This window comes from Myodes glareolus, chromosome 8 (genome assembly GCF_982192425.1).
Source record: "Myodes glareolus chromosome 8, mMyoGla1.1, whole genome shotgun sequence".
In the NCBI taxonomy this organism is placed as follows: domain Eukaryota; kingdom Metazoa; phylum Chordata; class Mammalia; order Rodentia; family Cricetidae; genus Myodes; species Myodes glareolus.
In genome coordinates, this window is record NC_142033.1 from 94,736,224 (window position 1) to 94,757,156 (window position 20,933).

At 36.2% G+C, this 20,933-nt stretch overlaps 1 long non-coding RNA gene across 5 annotated transcripts in view; it reads right to left on the reverse strand.

Moving 5' to 3' along the window:
- LOC125401168 (uncharacterized) overlaps positions 1-20,933 on the reverse strand; it is a 478,609-nt gene that overhangs the window by 239,939 nt on the left and 217,737 nt on the right. The window lies entirely within an intron of this gene.

The window sequence follows — 20,933 nt, forward strand, 5'->3', positions numbered from 1 at the left end:
ATGGGAGCCCAAGTAAGTATATTACAGTGATACTGAGACAGCCATGTGTTTTGCCGCACTATTCACAGTAGCCACAATAAGGAACCAGCTTAGGTGTCGATCATCTGATGAACGGATAAAGAAAATGCAAGGCAGAGGATGTGTTTACACCATGGAATTTTGTTCAGCTGTAATGAAGGATGAAATTGTGTCATTTACAGAGAAATGGATGGAACTGGGGTTACTGACTCAAATAAATTATCACATTTTCTCTCATATATAGAATTTAGATGTGTGTGTGTGTGTGTGTATGTGTGTATGTACACAAGTAAATATTTATATAAAACACGAAACAGAATGGAGACTCAGAGGAAGAATATGAGGAAGAAGAGGAGGTGATGGAATATATCTATCATGAGAGCAGAACAGAGTCTACTTGGAGGTCGGAAAGAACAAAGGGAAAAGTCACTGAGGAACGAACAAATAAAATTTAAAAGAATGCACAGGGATCACTGTGCCACTTGCCACACTTAGACACTTGCCAAGCCCAAGGATCTAAGTTCAATCCCCAGGAACAACATAATGAAAGAAGAGAACTGACTCTTACAAGTTTTCCTTGATCTCCACACATGTGTTTTAGTATGCACACCCACACACATAAAATTAATTAAATAAAATGGAATCAGTGAATTCAAAGAAAGCAGAAAAGTGTCAAACTATCACAAAGTTTAAAAATGATAAAAATAATGTTTGCAAGAACTAGGTTTTATAGAAAGTTAAATATTTAATTAATTCAATCCCAAAGGAGGACACAGGTATTTAAAACTTAAATAAGTAAGAATATTAAATGTGGATTTAATACTCAACAAAACAAAACTGTGAAATCAGGATAAGACAACAGAATAATCTGGAGGGTGGTTCCTATGGAAATAAACATATTTCTTGGCAGATTAGCAATATATTGAAGAAACAGAGCAAATTAACAAATACAAATCTTAGTGGATATATTTAATGACAAAATTTATAAATAAGCTGAAAATGGTCCAAACAACACTGACTGATCATAAGCAAGAAGGCGTGGACATGTGCAATGTAAAGATGGGCAGGAGACGACTCAGGAAGTGGGTCTAGAGAGGTAAAATAGGGCAGGCAAATGACGACAACATAACAGGAAGACTCACAAGGTAGAAGGGCAAGGAGGAGTCCATATTTGGACTTGATGATTCAAGATGCAGCTTCATTTCCAGTTGTCAGACCACAGCATTTACGAATCTCAAGATGGGAGAAGGGTTTTGAGTTAGCAAGATAATATAAGTGAATTAAGTACAGGGGTGATCACTGTTGACACAAAAGTCAATAAAAGCATCCAAGGAGAGATGGTGCAGCAAGAAAAAGACAGGGTAAAGGTTTAAAACTAGAGAGAGTCACTTTTTACTTCAGAATCATGGAAAGGAAATCTGTGAAGAAAAATGAGAAATAAGAACTACAAGAGCAGGAGGAAAAACAGACACAGCTATGGGAAAGCCAAGAGAACCAAAGAATAGAAAGATGGATGGAAAGAGAGATATCTAGACGGCCCATTAGGCACTTCCTTAGTCTTAGACCCAAAACATGGTGGAACTGGTTCCCCACATATTCTGCTCCAATTACATTTAGAGACAACTGTCAGCTGTGAACTGGTCATTGGAATCAGAACACAAAACAGACATTCTGGTATGTGGAATACCAGAAGTGTTTGTCAGAGGTCCTGGGACTTCCTTCATCTCTCAGTCCAGACTTCTGGGCTTGCTACCCACCTTCTGGTTTTACTCAGTTATTCCAGCTCCTGTGAGCTAACAAGCTGATGGGGCTGCAAAGTGCAAAAGTGCCCAGCAAATCACAATAGCACTCACACACAATAGGTGTGCATTGTCACAGTTCCTCAAGAGATGTATTCTGTCTAATTTTCCTAAACCCAAGTAACTTTCTAAATAAGACATCTCTGTACAAAAGTAGCCAAATGAGGAAGAACTGTAAGTCACCTCTCTTACTCAGAATTATCTTGCTAGAGACAGACAGGCCCGAATTGGGCATGTTCAGCAGTTAGAACAAGAACATGCCTCTAACTGGGCACAATACTCACTCAACAAGAAGGAAATCACGCCTGGGACTGGATACCTAGCCAACTACCCAGAAAGAGTGATGTCATGAATCTTGGAGACAAACCTACAACTACTACTATACTAAACTAGCAAAATCCCTAACTACATTTTAATATTTATCCTTATACTCACAGATAAGTATAGTACTTGCCCCTCATCAAGAAAACTTCTCTTTGCAACATATGGAGACAATTACAGAAAACCAAAACTGATCAAAATGCAGAGCTGTGAGCCAAGACTCAACGGATACTTCTACAACATAACTCTAGCACCTAAAGTTTGGGGGTCATTGTGGGCAGATGTGTGTGTGTGTGTGTGTGTGTGTGTGTGTGTGTGTGTGTGTGTGTGTGCGTGCGCGCGCGCGTGTGTGTGAGAGGTGGGGGGGTTGTAGGAGCCAGAAGATCAGGAAGGTTGCTGTGAGACAGTATCTCCTAGAAATGTCAGAAGCTACACCCTTAAAGTCTCACCAACATGGCTGCCTAGGCAAGAGTTGAACAAAGACAGCATTAATATTCAGGCTAACATGGGAGGCAGGAACTCATGAAGCCTTCCCACAAGACATGGACTACAGGGGTCCTTCTCAAAACTTTTGAGGGCATCAGCCTCCTTTCTACAAGCAGATTTCTCCTCAGTAGGGCACAGAAACAGACATGGTGCATATTACATGGGCCTAGAAGGTATTCTTTCAGAAATACACTCAATTAACACCTCTTTTCTTATTCTTCAAGAGCACATTTAAATACAGTGCTACCTGTTTTGTGTTTCTTGATATATCCACTTACAATGGTTCTTTGCCTTATGAATAAAAATCCAACAAGAAAAGCTTCCAGAACTTCTTGTCAAGCATTATGGACATATATCTAAGCCATAATCTCTACTTTTTGGCATGTGTACATATGTGATTCAAAATTTTGAAATGATAGGTTGATTGATTAATACATTTATTTGGACGAACAATTCCATAATGTTGTTTCTGTAAAATTTCTAAACAAGATCTGATATTCAAGGTTTTTTTTTCCCCAATACATACTCTGGAAATGTATTTCTAAAAAGTATTATGCAATTTCATAGACCTAAATGAACATTTAAAATGGGATAAATTACAGTAAAATAGTGCAGTACTTTGCTGCCACCAGATCGCCGGGATACTATTATACTAATAAATAAGAGTGGATATGATAAACTGTTTTCAATTATGTAGTATTTGGAGCTATATTAAGTATTCTAATAAGAGGAGAAAATGGCAATATAAAAATGCTTATGGAGAAATGCAACAGAATAAACATTTAATGAAAGGTTCAGAGGGGAGAAATGTATTCTCTTACATTCTTTTCCAGAAAAACAAAGTTTCCCAATTCAAGAAACCAATTCAAATTCGGAACAAGAAAACCCAGGACGTGCAGTCTTGCAATCACTCAGAGCCTGACGCTGCGATGCACTTTTATTTATCTTATTCACGGCATCTCATGAGAAAACGTACAAGTCACTTAACATCTTTTTGCCTCACTTTACACCCCTGCACACCAAGAATATATTTCCACAGCAAACTTGTTTCCAGAAATTTACTAAAAACTGACATAAGAAACACACATCTAGGTCAATGTCATAGTTCATAATTCAAGTAATCTTCATCTTTATAAACAAAATATCATTTCAACATACATAGACGTTATTTAAGTAAAGGATTGACATTAAGCTCAACAGAAATAAGCTATAACTTTTAATTTTATCTAAAGGATAAAAGTGTAACACTTGTTTTTATAAAAAGCAACACAATACTAATTTTAAAATATACATTCTAAGTTTATAATTTATAGTAAGAAGTATTGAAATGTCCCCTTTCCCTTCTGAATGAGGCAGTAGGACCTGCGTACCAACATTTTAGCAGCTTTTCCTGTTGATTCAAGTAGACTTGTCATCTACAAACCATTCAAAAGATTTGTCAACCACATATTACATCCACACAAACAAATTCTGTACATGTACCACAAGGTGGCATCTTCCTATTTTAGTACAAACCTCAGAATATTTGCATAATTTCAATAATTTCATACACCTGAATTGTTTTTAAAAATTAAGGTAACCATTTAACACCTATCCAAGTATATTATAAGTCTGCTGGACAATGTAAGTAGTGATTGTGGATATTTCTGTTTCAGAATTCTCAGAATATTGAGTCTTTAACAGAACAATGAGCTGTTCACACTGAAAACTCAACAAAGAATTGTCTTTTCAATGTTCAGTTCACAGAAGCTACCAGCATATAGCACACACTGTAAAATGCACGCATTTGAATGGACACTTCCTAGAAAAAGCACAAATGTGGGGCAGGCTACAAACATCAGTGTGCTAATTGTCTTCATTGCACAGATAAAACAGAAGTGATATTAAATAAGTAAGTAATGCATGTCTTCAGCAATAGGACCTTGCCATCAGGTTAGGGAGGGTAACCAATAGCCTTGGCAATGACCTATAATGATGTGGTTGAAATCATACAGGACACCTCAGGCTAGTAAGTCACCAAGCAACTCCTTCCTAGAACAGGAAGTTTTTCTGGTGGCATACGATGTCTAGCTGGGGCATCTCTCCCAGTATATGGTGACTCCATTTAAATCCGTTCAAATGTGTATGCATTTTAGAAAGTAATGGACTTCCACTTATGCAATGCCTACTGAATCTATCTCAAAGATATACATATTTACCTACATTTTCAGAAGATTTAAGAAAATGTTAGCAAATATACTCATTCTACATTTAAATACAGCACTCCAGCACCAGACAGATGGCTTAGCTGGTAAAGGCATTTGCCTCCAAGTCTGTTGACCTGAGCACAACCCTGGAGGTGTGCACGGTGAAAGAGAGAAATGATTACTGCCAAGTTGTCCTCTGGCCTCCAAGAAAGTACTATGTTACACCCATAGACACACTAAAGTGACTAAAGTGTAATAATCCCTTTAAAATATGCAGTCTAGAGTTCCTCAAACATGGATCATGCAAATTGGGGGTTGGGGCTTGAAATGACATAAATGGTATTCTCCATGTCCCAATAATCTCACATACAAAACAGCACAATGCACAATGAAATTAAACTCTGTAAATTTTAAAGAGGAATTAACCTATAGTGAAAAACATCAATTGGAGACCTTTGCCAGGATCTAGCCAGATGAGTGTGTCTGGTCCTCCCCTCCATATATCCTTCTAGTTCCTCAGAACTCACACAGATCCCACATCCATCTTCCCTGGCCTAATTTGAACAATTCTACCTAGGAATCCGTCTGCTTACCCCAGCCATAATCAGTACATCTTTTGCTAGGGGATAGCTAGGTGGATCCACATAATCTTCCCTTCCATAAATCTTGCCAAACTCTTAGATCCATCATCAGACTCTGGACTTTGAGCAGGACACATACCTTATACATCAGTCCAGAATCCCTATACCAATCTGACTTCACTGTAGCTATGCCATATCCAACTTTTGGTCAATTTAACACACTTCTTTTGTTCTGACACAGACTTATCTGTTCATATCAGATACAGAATTAATAAATAAATCCCCATTCCCCAATTTCACTTCAAAAATACAGTGAATTGGAAAGATGAAGGCAGTGTCTCCTCAGTAAACTCATCAGCGGTGTGGAAATGCTGACTGTGAAAATTATGTAGATGAACAATAGGACATTTTAAGAGATGCCGAAGAAAACCAAAACATAATACTAATAAAAATAATAAAGACAATCCAGAATTTAAAATGATAAGAATTTGAAAGAGATAAAAATGGTAAAGAGGATTCAAGTTGAAAGGAAGACAAAATTGAAAAAGCCAATAACACAACTAGAAAATCCAAGGGAAAGCCTTATAAGTAGAATATAGAATATCAGCCCTCAAAGATAAAGTAGAGGATCTAGACAAAATAAGTACAGAATATTAAAAAATATCGAGGGAAGGAACAAATGGGAAATGAGGGAATTACAGAAATAGTTGAGGGACAATATTATCAGATCAATAGCATAACCAGACATTCAACAAGATCATAGAAGAAAACTTAGCCCCCACTAAGGAAAGGCATATAGATAAAGAAGCACACAGAACATCACACAGACAAGATCAGAAAAGAAACTTCCCACAACACATCATGACTTAAAAGACTAAGCATACAGAAAAATAAAGAATAGTGAAAGCTTCTGACAAAGGGGAGAGACAAAAGTCACATATAAAGAAAAACCCATCAAAATAACAATTGATATCTCATTGGCTACTTTGAAAGCTGGAGGAGCCTGGAACCCTGAATTCCCAGTCCTAAAAGACCTTGACACCAATCTTACTAATGTACCCAGGAAACTGTCTGTCATAGTTGAAAAAGAAAAATTTTCCTCATAGTTTAAATATCCTTAAATTTTTTTATAAGCAGCAGACAAAAACTTAAAGAAAATACAGAAAGCAATACTTCAGGCTGAATAAACAAATGAGCAATAACAAAGAAAAAATGTAGCACTGACAACACAAATAACACCACCCCAAATCAACAGCACAATGGCTGCAATGAACACACACCTTTGACTAATAACTTCAAATAGTAAAGGCATAATTAAAAGGTACAGGTTGCCTAAATGAAAAAAAGAAACAAATCCATGTGTCTGTGGTCTATAAGGAAAATATTTTAGCTTTAAGGATAGGCACAAGCTTAGGCTGAACGGATGCACAAAAGTGTTTCAGTCAAATGGAACCAGGAAGCAAGCAGATCTCTACTAAAAACAGAAACTCACAGAGATCAAATCACTCATTACTAACTGCTGAATGGATAATAAAATGTGGTTTTCAGGTAAATAGATCAAACTAAGAAAAGACTATATTGAATGAGGTAGTTCTACCCCCGAAAGACAGACATCTTATGTTCTCTCTCATCCCTCATCATAGCTCCATGTCTTCAGATATGGAGGTCATTACAGAAAACCACATTTGTTCAAAACACAGAGAACAAGACATGTTATGGTGCTGAGTCCTAACTCATATATAACACAATTTCTTAACCTCAGACCTGACTGCCATTGTGGAAGATGGGATGAAAAAGTTGTAAGTTTGCTGTGAGAATGTGTCTCTGAGAATGTCAGAGAACCTTTACCCATGAAGTTTCATCAAAACAGCTGGTTAAACAAGACCTAAACAAAGGTGATACCTGTAGACATGCTAGTATGTCTAAGGCCTCCACCCTTGACAAAGAACTACAACCAATTAAGGAAAACGGAGAGCAGATGAAACAGTCTTCCCCAGGGAAGAGCCCCTTGACTGGTTATAAAATATCAAGTAGTCAGACCAGAAGTCATATGCAAACAGCTACCATTATATGATTGAGAATTATGTATTTATATAGTTAGTAAAAATATGTAGCAACAAACAAAGAAAAAAGGGCCAGTTTAAAGGAATAACTTGGGAGGGTTAGGAAGGATAAAAGGGAAGAGAAAATACAATTGCATTATAATTTCAAAAGTATTTCGAGAAACAACCTTAAGATATTCCTGAAAAATAGTCTTAAAAAGAAAACAAATCTAAAATTTATTAGTGAACTTGTGTTGTTGAATTTTTGTTTAACTATGCAATGATGTGTTTCATTTGTTTCGCTATATAAAGATGCTTTCCTGTTTTACCTTGCCTGCCTATGGCACCCAACTGCTCTAACAAAAGGTTGAACAGCCGATAGTGAGGGATGAGGTAGAGACAAGACTTCTGGGCAGGCAGTGTAAGTAGGAGGAGAAATTAGAAAAAGAAACACCAGGGTGATACCAGGGACCAGACAGACAGACAAGAAAGCAGGAAAGAAGGACATACAGAATCAAAGAAAGGTAAACTCCCAAAGGCAAAGGGTAGATGGATAGAAACAGGTTAAATTAAATTAAAAGAGCCAACGGGAGAGGCCTAAGCAGAGGCCAAGCATTCATAATTAATAATAAGTCTCCTTGCCTTTATTTGGGAGCTGGTCGGTGGCCCAAAGAAAATCCCAATTACAAATTTGTGAGATATTTTTTGACAAATTTTGAATATATCTACTTTTCACAACCACAAAATCATAACTTTTATATGACCCACTTGAAACTTCATTTCACAGTTTCTTTGCCCATATCTACTTGAGAAAATTGATTTTAAGACAAATAAGAGTTTTAAGATAAGGTAAAAACATATAAAGTAAAACTTAACTCAGTCAGTGTGCTTTCTGATACAAATTGTATCTAATGCCTCATTTTCTGATAAATAATAGAAGATATTCACTATGAAAGCACAGATTATGTAGTGACAATACACTAGGGTCACAGATGGTGACAGAATATGGAGTGGTAGAAGTTTTCTGACTCCATATGGTTACCCACAGCAAGATTCAGCCATTAGCCCATAGAGTCTCCTGTGAAACATTCACATATATACAAACAGAGACATGCACACCTGTTCTTAAAGACATCAGTCTAGTACTGCTTTATGTGAAGAAAACACTGACCAAAGATGCAGACATAGTCAACTCCTAAGCATGCATATACACACACACACTGTGAGATATATATATCTCACAGCTACTCGGATGATTAACAATGTAGAGGTGGTTCCGAGAACCCTAATTCCATCCTCTAGACATGCTTTCTTGTATAACTTGCAAATCCGTGGAAATACATTCACAAAAGGAATAACTGAACCAATTGTAGCATTTAAACCTGCTTTTTTGACAGAATAATGAGGTGGTAGAACCACCATGATTTTCCTTGGATCTACAATATATGTAAACTGTTCAACACTAGTATTTTCAGTCTTTTAAATGACATGAACCTCATATATAAATGTTGATAGGCAACTGAATTTCTTCTTTTTTTCCCCTGGGACAAGGTTTCTCTGTATAGCCCCAGCTGTCCTGGAACTTGCTCTGTAGACAGGATTGGCCTAGAACTCAGAGAGGTCCACACCTCTACCTCTTGAGAACTGGGATTAAAGGTATGTGTCACTACCAGTTGGTTGAGAATTACATTTCAAATAAAAACCCTATTTGTAAAATAAACTCCTTCTCACACCACACGTGGTCTCTAACATCAGAGAATAAAACAAGTGATGGCGGATTCTGACATCCTTTAGACGGGATTGAGAAACAATTCATACAGGAATACAGCCCGCCTCTGGATATGTCTGTGAGGATGTCTCCAGCGGGGTGTAACTGAGAAAAGAAAACAGTGGCCAGCAACATCCCATATATAGGGACTGAAACTGGATTTTAAAAATGATAAGAGCAAACGGAGCACCACAACATACATTTATTTCTACTTTCTGGCTGTGGATCCCACCATGATTCCACAATCCCGTAGTGACTGCATCCATTCAACTGTGAACAAATGAACCTCACCCCCTGTAACTTATTCTGGCTAGGGGTGTGGTTAGAGCAATGAGAAAGGTATTTTAAAAAGCTAGGGGGCAGGGTGGAAGGAGAAACTGTAAGGACCTTCAGTAGGTACATGCCCTTGGAATGGAAATACCTGAATGTGTTATCCAGCTGCATAATAGGTGAGGATAATACATAGACAGGCTTACCCAAAGTTAAAAATAAAAACTTCAATGTTTAAAAAAATTAAAATTAAAAGTCAATAACAAAACTGGGGATATGTTTGTGAGAAAGAAAACTGTACATGTATGGTCGTACATATGCACACATATGTACATACATTTGAATAGAGTTTTTAGAATAGAAATCTAAGACAACAAGCAATAGGTTGGGAACTGGGCAAAGTAAGAGATTTGCACAGAACCCCAAATATCAGCAGCCTTAAGAAACCTAAAAACACCCTAGAAATCAAAGAAATTCAAATTAAAATAATAGGATGCCATTTTTTTCTTCTTGATTGAAATATTTTTTTCATCCTTACACTGAATTCCATGGAGGATGAGGAGAGGCCTCTGGAATCCTGCCTTGGGGAATGGAAACTTCTAGAAGGTAGTTTAACAACCTGTGTAAGGTTTGAGGATGTGCATATTTTAACTAGCAAGTTTATGTGCAGTAAGAGATTCAAAGACAACTGTGCGGAGATACAATGTCCTTAAGAAACAAAAAAATACAACCCCAAGGATTGAAATATTGAATCTATTAGTTATGACTTGCAAAGGAAATAATATTAATGAAGTGAGAAGGTGGCACACATATATGAATAATGAATTATGAAATAGAATAAACAATCTTTTGAAAAAAAAAGAAAAGATATAAGAGATAGAGCCCAGGAGTACATGTTAAGACTCCGTAGCAGCTCCTGCCCAGGTAAATTTCTAATACTTACTTTTGCCTTATTTCTATTTTCTAATGAATGTTCTGGCTAGTTTCACATGTCAGCTTAGCTGGACTGTGATTCCCAATTGTTTGGCTACACATCAATGTAATCATTACTATGAAAGTGCAGCTGTGATTAACATTACTATCTTTAGACTTCAAAGCAGGTTTACCCTGTGTGAGCCTCATCCAATCCACCCAAAGCCTAAAGACAAAGGAGGGCACCCCAGCAGAAGGAATTTTGATTCACATTAACAACATAAGAGAATGCACCAGAACGCCCAGGCTTCCTGAGGATTGCGAACTCAAGGTTACACATTCCTGCCTAAGTTGCTAGGATGCCTGCCCATTTTTGGATGGCTACACACACACCCCAATTCAGGAGGAAGGAGGAGGGGAGGGGAAAAAAGTCTAATGAGCACCTACAATTTGGGGATAAGAACAATAAAACCTGGAAAATATTGCAAGACTAAACAATAATGTGGGGATGAGAAAAATGAAAACTGAAAAACTACATTCTGCTGGAGACACATTAGCATCACTGAGAGAAGATGTCTTGCCTCCCGGCTTATTATTTAAGGGTCACCGGCTATCATGCAAGAGGTGGACAAAAAATGTTAAGAAAAATGTCCTCCTAGCCCTGCCTAATCACATCGCTGCCATCTCTATTATGTGAGACGACAAAATTTGTCACTTGTCTGCTATTTACAGGTGAAATTTTAATAATTTATAACATGTAACCATTTGCTGATAAGATAAACTGCAGTCCTGAAGGTATAGCACTTGAAAAATAAGGAACACTTTTCATTTTGTTGCCTTTCCATGTTAGTATCTGCTAGTCTATCATGCTAATTAATAAATGTAGCAGGCAGAGTCAGTCTCGGGGTTTTTTTCTAATTTTGTTTAATTTATCAAATGGAATATAATCTAGCAAAGAGTCATTAATTTAATTTCTTCTGAGAGGGAATCATTATGAGATATGTTAAATTTTCAACAATGCAGCTTCAAAACAGCTGTAGCCATGGAAAATTTTTATAGTTTTAATTGAACATCTGTGCATTTTAATTGATTAATTTGAAGAAAATACAGGAGAAAAGAAAGAACAGTAGGTAATATGAATTTAACAAACCTTTTTTTGTTCTCTCTGCTTCTTAGTTAATGATTTTTCAGTATAAACAAAACAAGAAAATATCAAACAACATTAAATAATTCCCATGGCTATAAACACAGCCAAATTGATTTAGTAGAGCAGACAAGTGTTTTATGATAGGATTATTTTCAATCAAAATATATAGAGGGATGCATATGTGAACACATAGAACATTTATTCAGGTCTCTGTTGAAAATGTCGGGCAGCTTACTGAACAACATTTCAAACACTGCAGAAATACTCAATGTCCCAGCAATGACAGCGGCCACCATGGGCACACAGGGAGCATGCAACCAGACACAGTTCTGTAACTTTTACAAGTGCCGAAGGACTGTCCAATATTTCCGTCTTCATATTTATCAGTTTCTTATCAACTATCATTTCTTATCAATAAACTTCTTAATAGCTCATCAAATTTATTACGAAAACTTTATTCTCTCTCCTCTCTCTCTCTCTCTCTCTCTCTCTCGCTCTCTTCCCTCCATGTACCTGGTGAGAATATTACTTCAGAATTAAAAATGAACAAACCTCTGAAAAATCTGTTGATGAGTAATTATAAAATAGCCACACAACTATTCCCATAGGCACTGAGTCATTCAAAAAACTCAGAGTCACCTCTGCTATCATTGCTGATAGCTGGTAAACACATTCTATTTTAAACAAGGACCTAATGATATTTTATCAACACCAGTCAATGGTGATGGCTGAAATGGATGAAAAGAGCCAATACACAAATGTATTGAAGAATAATCTGGGCTGCATATTTCATACAGTGGTGGAGTGATTGCCTAGAAAGAGCAAAGTCCTAGTCCAGTTCCCAGTGCTAGAGATGAAAAAAAAATATTAAGAGACAAGGCCAAAGTCCAGGTCTATTTTAGATAAAGAGACAAGAGCTAGTCATTGACCACAACACTGGATAAGAATAAGCACCACAGTAGTATGATTTCAAGACGCCTTCTCAGAAAGCAGTCAAATTAAAAGCTCAATAACAAATTTATTTTTTCTGTATGAGGAAGAATTTACATAGAGAGATACTTTCATTTTAGAAGCCGATGGGTACTTTACATTCTTTTCAGACCACAAGAGCAGGGAGATGGGGGTTCTGTTTGATTGAGCAAAGATGCTCACTTGACATGAGGATCACCCTGAGGCCTTCGCTTGAAAGGTGAATATACTACAGATAGTTTTCATATTCCTAATTGTTGTGGCAATAAAAAACAGGGATTTGAAAATGCATTCCTAGCTATTGAGTTTCTGTTTATCTGAATGGAATGTAAGTACAATCAGCCTTGTGATAATTCCATTCACAAAAGTGTAAACAGATGACTTTGTCCTGTCAGAGACCTCTGCAATCATCATAACTGTGTGGGGTCACCCTCATCCTGAATGACACTTCCCATTCCCAGCATTTCATAAGTGAAACACTACACATTTGTAAGTCATTCAAATTAGAAAGCCATTTATGTCAGGTGATACTGTTGGGCAGTACAGTGGATAGGTAGTTAAAGTTTTGTAGAGATAGTTATCAAGTCCGAGAGGAAAGTTTATTCACTTGAATTTCCTCATGAGGAAACAAATTTGGGTTAAAAGTAGTAAACATTTGTTAAATATAGCACAGGACTTGAAACAGAATTTTGTTAAATGAATGAATGATCTGTTTGAATGAAACGAACCTATATCCCAAACAAAAAAAAAGTGAGTATCAATGACAAGAAATGAGTCAAAACCTGTAGAATGATGACCTTCCTTCTGTTATTCCTCTTTCCTTTTATAGCATTGGGAGTATGTGTACACATGTGCACATGCATGTACACACATGCACATAAATCTACACATGCACAGGCCTAATTATGTTATTGAAACTGACAAATTTGTAGGTGTGTGAAAGAAGCTCTGGCTTAGAGGCTCAATCTCCTGTGCTGTTTGTCACAGATCACTTAGATTCAAAAGCATAAACATTCTCAGAAAGCAAGAAAAATAGAGCTACTAGAGATGGAGGATGTTTCCGAACTCATGTGATCTCCGAGAGGCAAATGAGTTCGCATCACCAGGACCCAGAGCTGAGGTCCTTGTCAAACTCCATACTAGAAGAATATAAATACTGGGAAGGATGCTACACAGAGTATTTGTCGTTTAAATGAAACACCTTTAAGTACCTTTCCAAATGAAAAACAAACAAAAATAGAAAAAAAAGCCTCACATTTTTAGGATTATGAATGAAATTGAAAAGTAGAAAAACAGCCCTCCCCCCAAAAAAAATGCTTCAGGTCTTGCAGTAGCAATGCCTAGTTTTACTCATTTTCCTGATGCTACAATGTTTGTTTATATTTTAAGAAGTATATGTTCTTAGCATAAATGCAGGATATAGAACAAATCAGTTAATAATGTAATAAAACACTTAGAAATTATTGGGGGAATTATAAAAATGTAAGCACTAAGAAAATATTGAGAAAGGAATTGTGTTGAATGCAAACACTAAAAATTCTAAGTATGGAATTCTGTTGTCAGAATTAGTTAAAAAGAGAATCTTGGTCTCAGATGTTATGAAGACCTACAGTTCCCTTACAATATCATATAATCATTATTAATGCACTGAGATAGATAATATGATTTCATTAAAAAAACAGACATCAATATAAAATAATTTAGTTCAGAAATATTGAAGTATTAATATTGCTTATGAGCTACCACTACTATCTTTATGTGTCAAAAAATTCAATCATCAAGATTTGAATAACTATGGTTCTGAGTGGTTTTTCCTTTATTTACTTTTTATTCCTGCAATTATTTGTATAGTGCTGGAGATAAAATTCAGAGCCTATGCTTGCTCAGTAAATGCTCCACCATTCTGCTAGTCCCTAGTCCTTGTATTTAATATTTATGGGTGAAAACCCTACTCTCAAAGCTAAAAGGAAGAAAAGTAATTGCACAAAAAAGTGCAATGAGTCTTCCAGTTTCATCATTACAGCAGAAAGTATGACTTGCCAGCTCCCTGTGCTAAAAACAAGCTACGCAAAATACAACCAGGTGAGTGCAATTCCTAGAGCCACAGCGGAAGATCTTAAAACCAGAGTGAGCTGCTTATGCCCCAGTTTGGTAAGGGTTGTGTCCAGGTACCCTTGGAGTTCTCTCTCCACAGTCCAGGAGCTTGACTTTGAGCATTTACTGAGATAGAAGGAAAGCAGTTAGCCTCAGGAGAAAGTCTAGAACATAGACAACCACTGCCTTTTACCAATAGGAAGAAAGGGTCTTCATAGGATTAATCACTACAGGACTAAAAGATCTAATAATTAACACTAGAAAGTGATGCAAAAAAAAAATCTCTCTAGATCCTGTAGGAATCTACAGTAGGGGAAAGTTCTGGGGAAAGAGTGAATGTTACTTGAGATTTGCCCAGTGGTTATGAATTCATAAACCATGAAGTTGGTCTGACTGCCTACAGATCAAGATATCCTTGTGATATCCAGTAAAAAAAAAAATCAAAAGTACTTTGTAGATGCATATGTTTAACTCAGGCAGCACAGGTGTCCTCAGACAAAGGCATTTTATGCATGAAATGTCATAATTTATAGGTAAAAATGCATAAGAAACTAAGTTTAATACAGCTGCACATTAATAGAAATAAAAAGACTGACCTTGGGCCAGCAAGACTGTTCAGTGAGTAAAGGAACTTTCCATAAACTAGAAATCCCAAATTTGATCCTTAGAACCCACAATTCTGAGAACATAGTGGAAGGAGAGAACCAACTCCTGTAAGTTGTCCTCTGACCTTTAAATGCATCTACAAACATAGAAACACACACTTGCAGAAAAATAAATAAATCAAAAGTAATAGAAAGGGCTACACTCTGATTAAATATTTTAATCTGAGGATTAAAATAGCTGATAAGAACCCAAATGTGTTTTTTTTACATCATGAAAAAAGTTAAAAGTCTTTCACAATTTTATAAAAATGATAATTTTAATATTTTAGGTAGATGGTAGAATTTTCTTGAATTTATTGGTTGACAAAGTTTTGATATAGCAATTTAGAAATCAATATGGCTATAAGAAATGAAGTCATGTATTAATATTTAATATTAATGTAACTATATCAATCTTTTCAGTTCCAAAATGTAAATAATTATTAAAAGTTAATACAGAAAAACATTATAATCAAAGTATATTATGTATGTGTTTGGAAGTATCAAAATAAAACTCAATAAAATTTTATTGTAGGATTTTGAATGAGAATGAATCCATTGCCTCATATATTTGAATACTTGGTCCCCAGGTGATAGGAACTGTTGGGCAACATTTAGGAGACATGACCTTGCTGGAGGAGACAAGTCACTGGAGGCAAGATTTGAGGTTTCCAAAGCCCATGCCATTACCATTTAGCCTTCTCTCTGTGTGTCTGTGCTTGTGGATCAGAGATGAGCTCTTAGCTACTGCTCCAATGCTATGCCTGCCTGCTTGCTGCTAAGTTAGCTCCACGATAGTCATGAATTCTAACCCCCGAAAACAGTAAGACCCAAATAAATTTTATTGTATACGTTACCTTGGTCATGGTGTTTTACAACAACAATGGAAAAGTAATTAAGACATTTAAAGAATCGATATGTGCTCATATAAATTTTAAAATAAAAATAAAGAACTGACCCAATAGGGCAAATGAAAATAATAAAAAAAATACTCAATTTTTCAGAAAGATGTGGCAAATGTAAATATATACATACCTAATAACAGAACCTCAAATGTCAGAAAAAAATAGTAAATCAAAAACAACAGAAAATTGCCTACTTGTAATACTTATGAGTATAGACAGAAACTCTATTTAAAAAATTAGCAAGTTGAACATAAACAATATATAAAAAGAGAATACATTATGTTCACGTATTTACTTATGAGAATTATAATTAAATACTAATGTCCTTTTCATATTTGAAAACTAATCAGCAAAATGCATTAAGTGAGCAGAATAAAACAGAAAGGCAATAGAGTAAAAGGGTAAAGAAATGACAAAATGTAACACTGAACGATTAATTAAAACAACAACAGAATGAAAACACTGGAAATAGAAGGCAACTATCTCAACCTGATCCCTTATCAACTACGACTCACAACTGGCATGATATTTAACAGTACTACTGAAAACGTTCCCTGCAAGACTGGAGCAAGGTCATGGGTTCCACTCTTATCACCTCATTTTACCAGAAATCCTCTACAATGCAATAAGATGAGAAAGAATAAAAGCCACCCAGTTGAAAAGAGAATATGTGAAATGATCTTTATCAGGCAACATCATCTATACATGCAGAAAATTCTAAAAGTTGTACAAAAACTTTATGTTTACCAAGAAATTAGGATCCCCTTTTAAAAATCAATTGTGTTTCAAAATATGCTCAGCAAACTTTGAAGAAATCAATTTCAATATAGCAATTCAATCACAGTAACAATATTGATGATTTCCTAGCTTGTTTCTCAGCTCCACCATTTTCCACAAGCCCCTCTGTCAGGGTAACACAGAAAAGACTGTGCAAACAAAAATACACATCTTAATACAAAACAAAACAGTCTGGAAACATGAATAAAAACATTAGGGAATCCATCGAATTCTTCAGTTTGCTAAGCTGAGTCTTTGACTCTTCCCTGATGGTGCCACAGTTAAATAAGAAAGAAATTCACTAACCTCCAAAATTATATCATTGTAAAAGGTCAACAAGATTTCACCATTTATGTTACCTGAGTTAATGTGGCAAAAATTACTAAGTATATATCAACTTTAGACATTTAAATGTCAACATGATTGTTACCAGATCATTTGTTTGAACATTATAACTACCACAATTATTCTTCTGAGAGAAAAAAAATGTGATAAGATCTGTCTATAAATCAATGCTAGATAAAATTGAAAATTATCAACAGGATATGAGAATTAAATTGTGTATCTTTTCACAAAATATGCCCAACACAGGACAGCTCTAACTTGGGAGAGTCTTGCTAATCATACATGATCTACATGCTTTCTTCACAACAGAATGAGAAAACACTACATTAGCTCTGTTATCACGAGGTGGAAGTATACAGAGCAAAGCAACTGGCGTGAACTGACACAGCCTGGATGTCAGTGGAAGCATTCAAAACTAGGGGATGTGACTTCTGTCTGCAGTCTCAGGCAGTGCACACACCACAGTGAACCCGTGTTAAAAAGATAAGAATGTGTGTGTTCTTCTGAAGCGTGTACATTAATCATGAAAAAAAAAAAAGGTATTTAGACGATGATAATCTTAGAAGAACACAAAATACAAGTAGAGTGACAGTGAAAGCCATGGGAACATGTGTAGGGAACGTTCCTGAAATATGAAGGAAGGGCATGTGAAGGCCTGGCGGTAAGGGCATCCTGCCACCTAAGTTTCAGATACTTTTATACATGTATGATAAGACAGAAACTCAACAGTGAGATATGTAAATATGAATTCCCAAGAAAGAGTTCACACTGAAGACAGAAGTGTGGGAGTGATCAGTCTGTAAGCAGCATCTCCAGGCCCCAGACTTAACTGAGTCACTGGGTTGAGAGTATGGTAAAGCAAGAAGCGAACTGAGGTCAAGACATGGCACTAGAGCACACAAAGTGACTGAGGACTGAGACTGAGCAGAGGTGACTGAAAAAAAAATAAAGGCACCAAGGTGAAGAAAACAAGGAGTAGAAAAAACATAGATAAAAATAATACCCAAAGTAGAGGAGGAGATGGCCACATGGGCTGAATTCTTCCTTGCATGGAATGGAAAACAGCCATATCCCCCTTTAGGCCAAGAACGAGTATCTAAAAGTCTTGTGTAATCTAGCGTTTAACGATTCATCTCACACAGAAAAGCCTGATACCTCAAATATAAGGCAAAAGGATGAATTTTTACAAAATGAAGAGTTCACCCTGATTAATTAAATGGGTAATCCTATTTTGTGTATCACTTGCAGAACACAGGATCTGGTTATAGGATCAAAGAAGAGGGAGATAAGGCTAATTGTGATTTCAAGCACTAAACAAAGAAGTCGCACTTCTTCCTCATCTCCCTTGTATATATGTGTCTACTGAGTCTTTGGACGTGCACCACACGTGTGCAGTGCCTGACGAGGCCAGAAGAGAGCACTGAATACCATAAAACTAGAGTTACTGGTGGTAATGAGCCACTCAGTGGGTGCTAGGAATGAAATTTCACCAGCCCCTTGTCTTTTATTTTTGCTGTTTTTTCATCGCAGAGTTCTTATGAAAAAGGCCATGTCAGCACAGCTAGCATTTATTATATGCGTATATCATATAATAAACGCATCAGATACTTATCAAAATATTATGGAATTAGATGATTTTATGATACCCACATTTTAAAAATGAAGACATGACTCTAAGAGGGATACATTTGATCTTACTAATCAGCAAGACTCTTTTAGGGTCACATGATTGACTGATCTTTACTCCAGTCTACAGTTATGTATTTTAGGACTCTGCTGTTTAAACCTGTTCTTTTGCAGCCCTTCTCAGCTATTCATCGCCTTACAAACTAAACCTTCCAATAAGAGATGAAAAACAACACAAAATAACAAGAAACGTTTTAAGGAGGTAAAATCTCAGCTATATAAGTAACCATGGCTGAGTTTTGGGTTTAACTGTCAAACAGGAAAAAATTGCAATAAATTACAAAATTTTCATTTACAGGAAAGAAAATTATGTCAGTTAGGCAAAAGGCATTTTTTGGTCTCAGTATATAATAAAGAGTCATATGTGTCTCAGTCTATATTATACAGTCTATATTACCTGTATTATATATTTAGAGTCTATATTCTCTATATCATATAATGTACTGAGTCATATAGACTCTATATGAACAAGAGTACTTCTTATACATATTTGTTTTTGGGCTGAATCAAGTACTTAATGATCAAAGCCTTCAGGAGGATTCGCTTCAAGGAGAAGGGCTAGTCTTCATCTGGTTGTATAGAAATTTCCACTAAAAATGGGGCAGCCTCTCAGAATCTTTAGAGTGATTTGTTGTCCAGGATGTGAATATCTCAGTTTCTTATAGCAACTTTAATGGATGCCCAATAACTGAAGAATCACAATCATGGACGGTCACAACTGTCGCATGAACTCTGCAAAAATAAGACATGCTGTAGTCTTTGCAAATAGCCTATATCACATCTCTTGAGAGCAATTAAAAATATAAGAAACAAAATTTTAGCAAAATTTGACACATGCTGCTTTCACCCCAGCTCCAATTTATGTCTCTTTACAAGAAAAAAAAAAAAGAAAAAGAAAAAGAAAAAGAGAAAAAGAAAAATCTGCGGATTTTAACTAATGAAAAACGGGTTTGTTTTTAGAAAACATCCTCACTCTGGGCTAAAATAACAGAAGTAACCAAGGAGAATATGCGTTAATATGGGTTGGATGTGAATACAACTCAGACGCTTTCTTCTTGTTGATTAGATAATCAAAACTATTAAATGCTATTTCAAAACGTTTTTCATAATCCTAGAATCATTGATGTCATGTTCAAATCACTGTGGATTTTTGTTGTTGCTGTTGTTGTTGTTGCCGCTGCTACTATTCATGGGGACACAATGAGTCACTGGCACATTTCCAGTGCAAGATGCATCTGAATAATACATGACATGCCCTTTAGCTAGCATCATGAGACCAGATTTAAAACAAGGTAAGAAGTTTCCTCCGTGTACACTTGCAGTGTTCAGCTGTTCATAATCTATAGTGTTAACAATTTATCATCAAACCCAGTGACTCGCTGCCAACGCATCAAAGTGGCCACTGGATGCATATGATGAAGTCTGAGCATCTGGCCTCCTCTATCCCTGACATTAGCACAGACAACAGAATCAGTGGACTATTGAATGCAATTACAGTAAGCGAGACAGACAATAAAGATTGATAGCGCCTTCTCTTTTTATCACACACAAAACTAGTGGGGGTTAGAGCTTTGCCTTGAGCTGCCTTCATTTAACAATGATTGAAAATATGCAATTGTGTTGGTAAAACACTGTAGCCTGTACCACTTCATTTACTGGACACATTATCAAATTAAATGAAAAGTGAACTGCCAAAAGCAACAGTTATTATATATTAATGATGAATATTTACTTAGCATTGTTCACACATCATACAGAGAACAGAATCCTTCTTGTTATCTTCTTTGCAGGTTCCACTCGAGCAGCTTTTAACATTTCTATGTTTACGTTGTCTTCTGTCTACAAATTTCTGAATACAGATGTGCACGATTGGTTTTGTGACTCTCCATGTGACTACAATGTGTAATTAATAAAAGGTTCTAGTCGCAGATGAATCCTAATTATTACAGAATTTTTTCATCCTTCGCAGCAGCTCTCATTCCT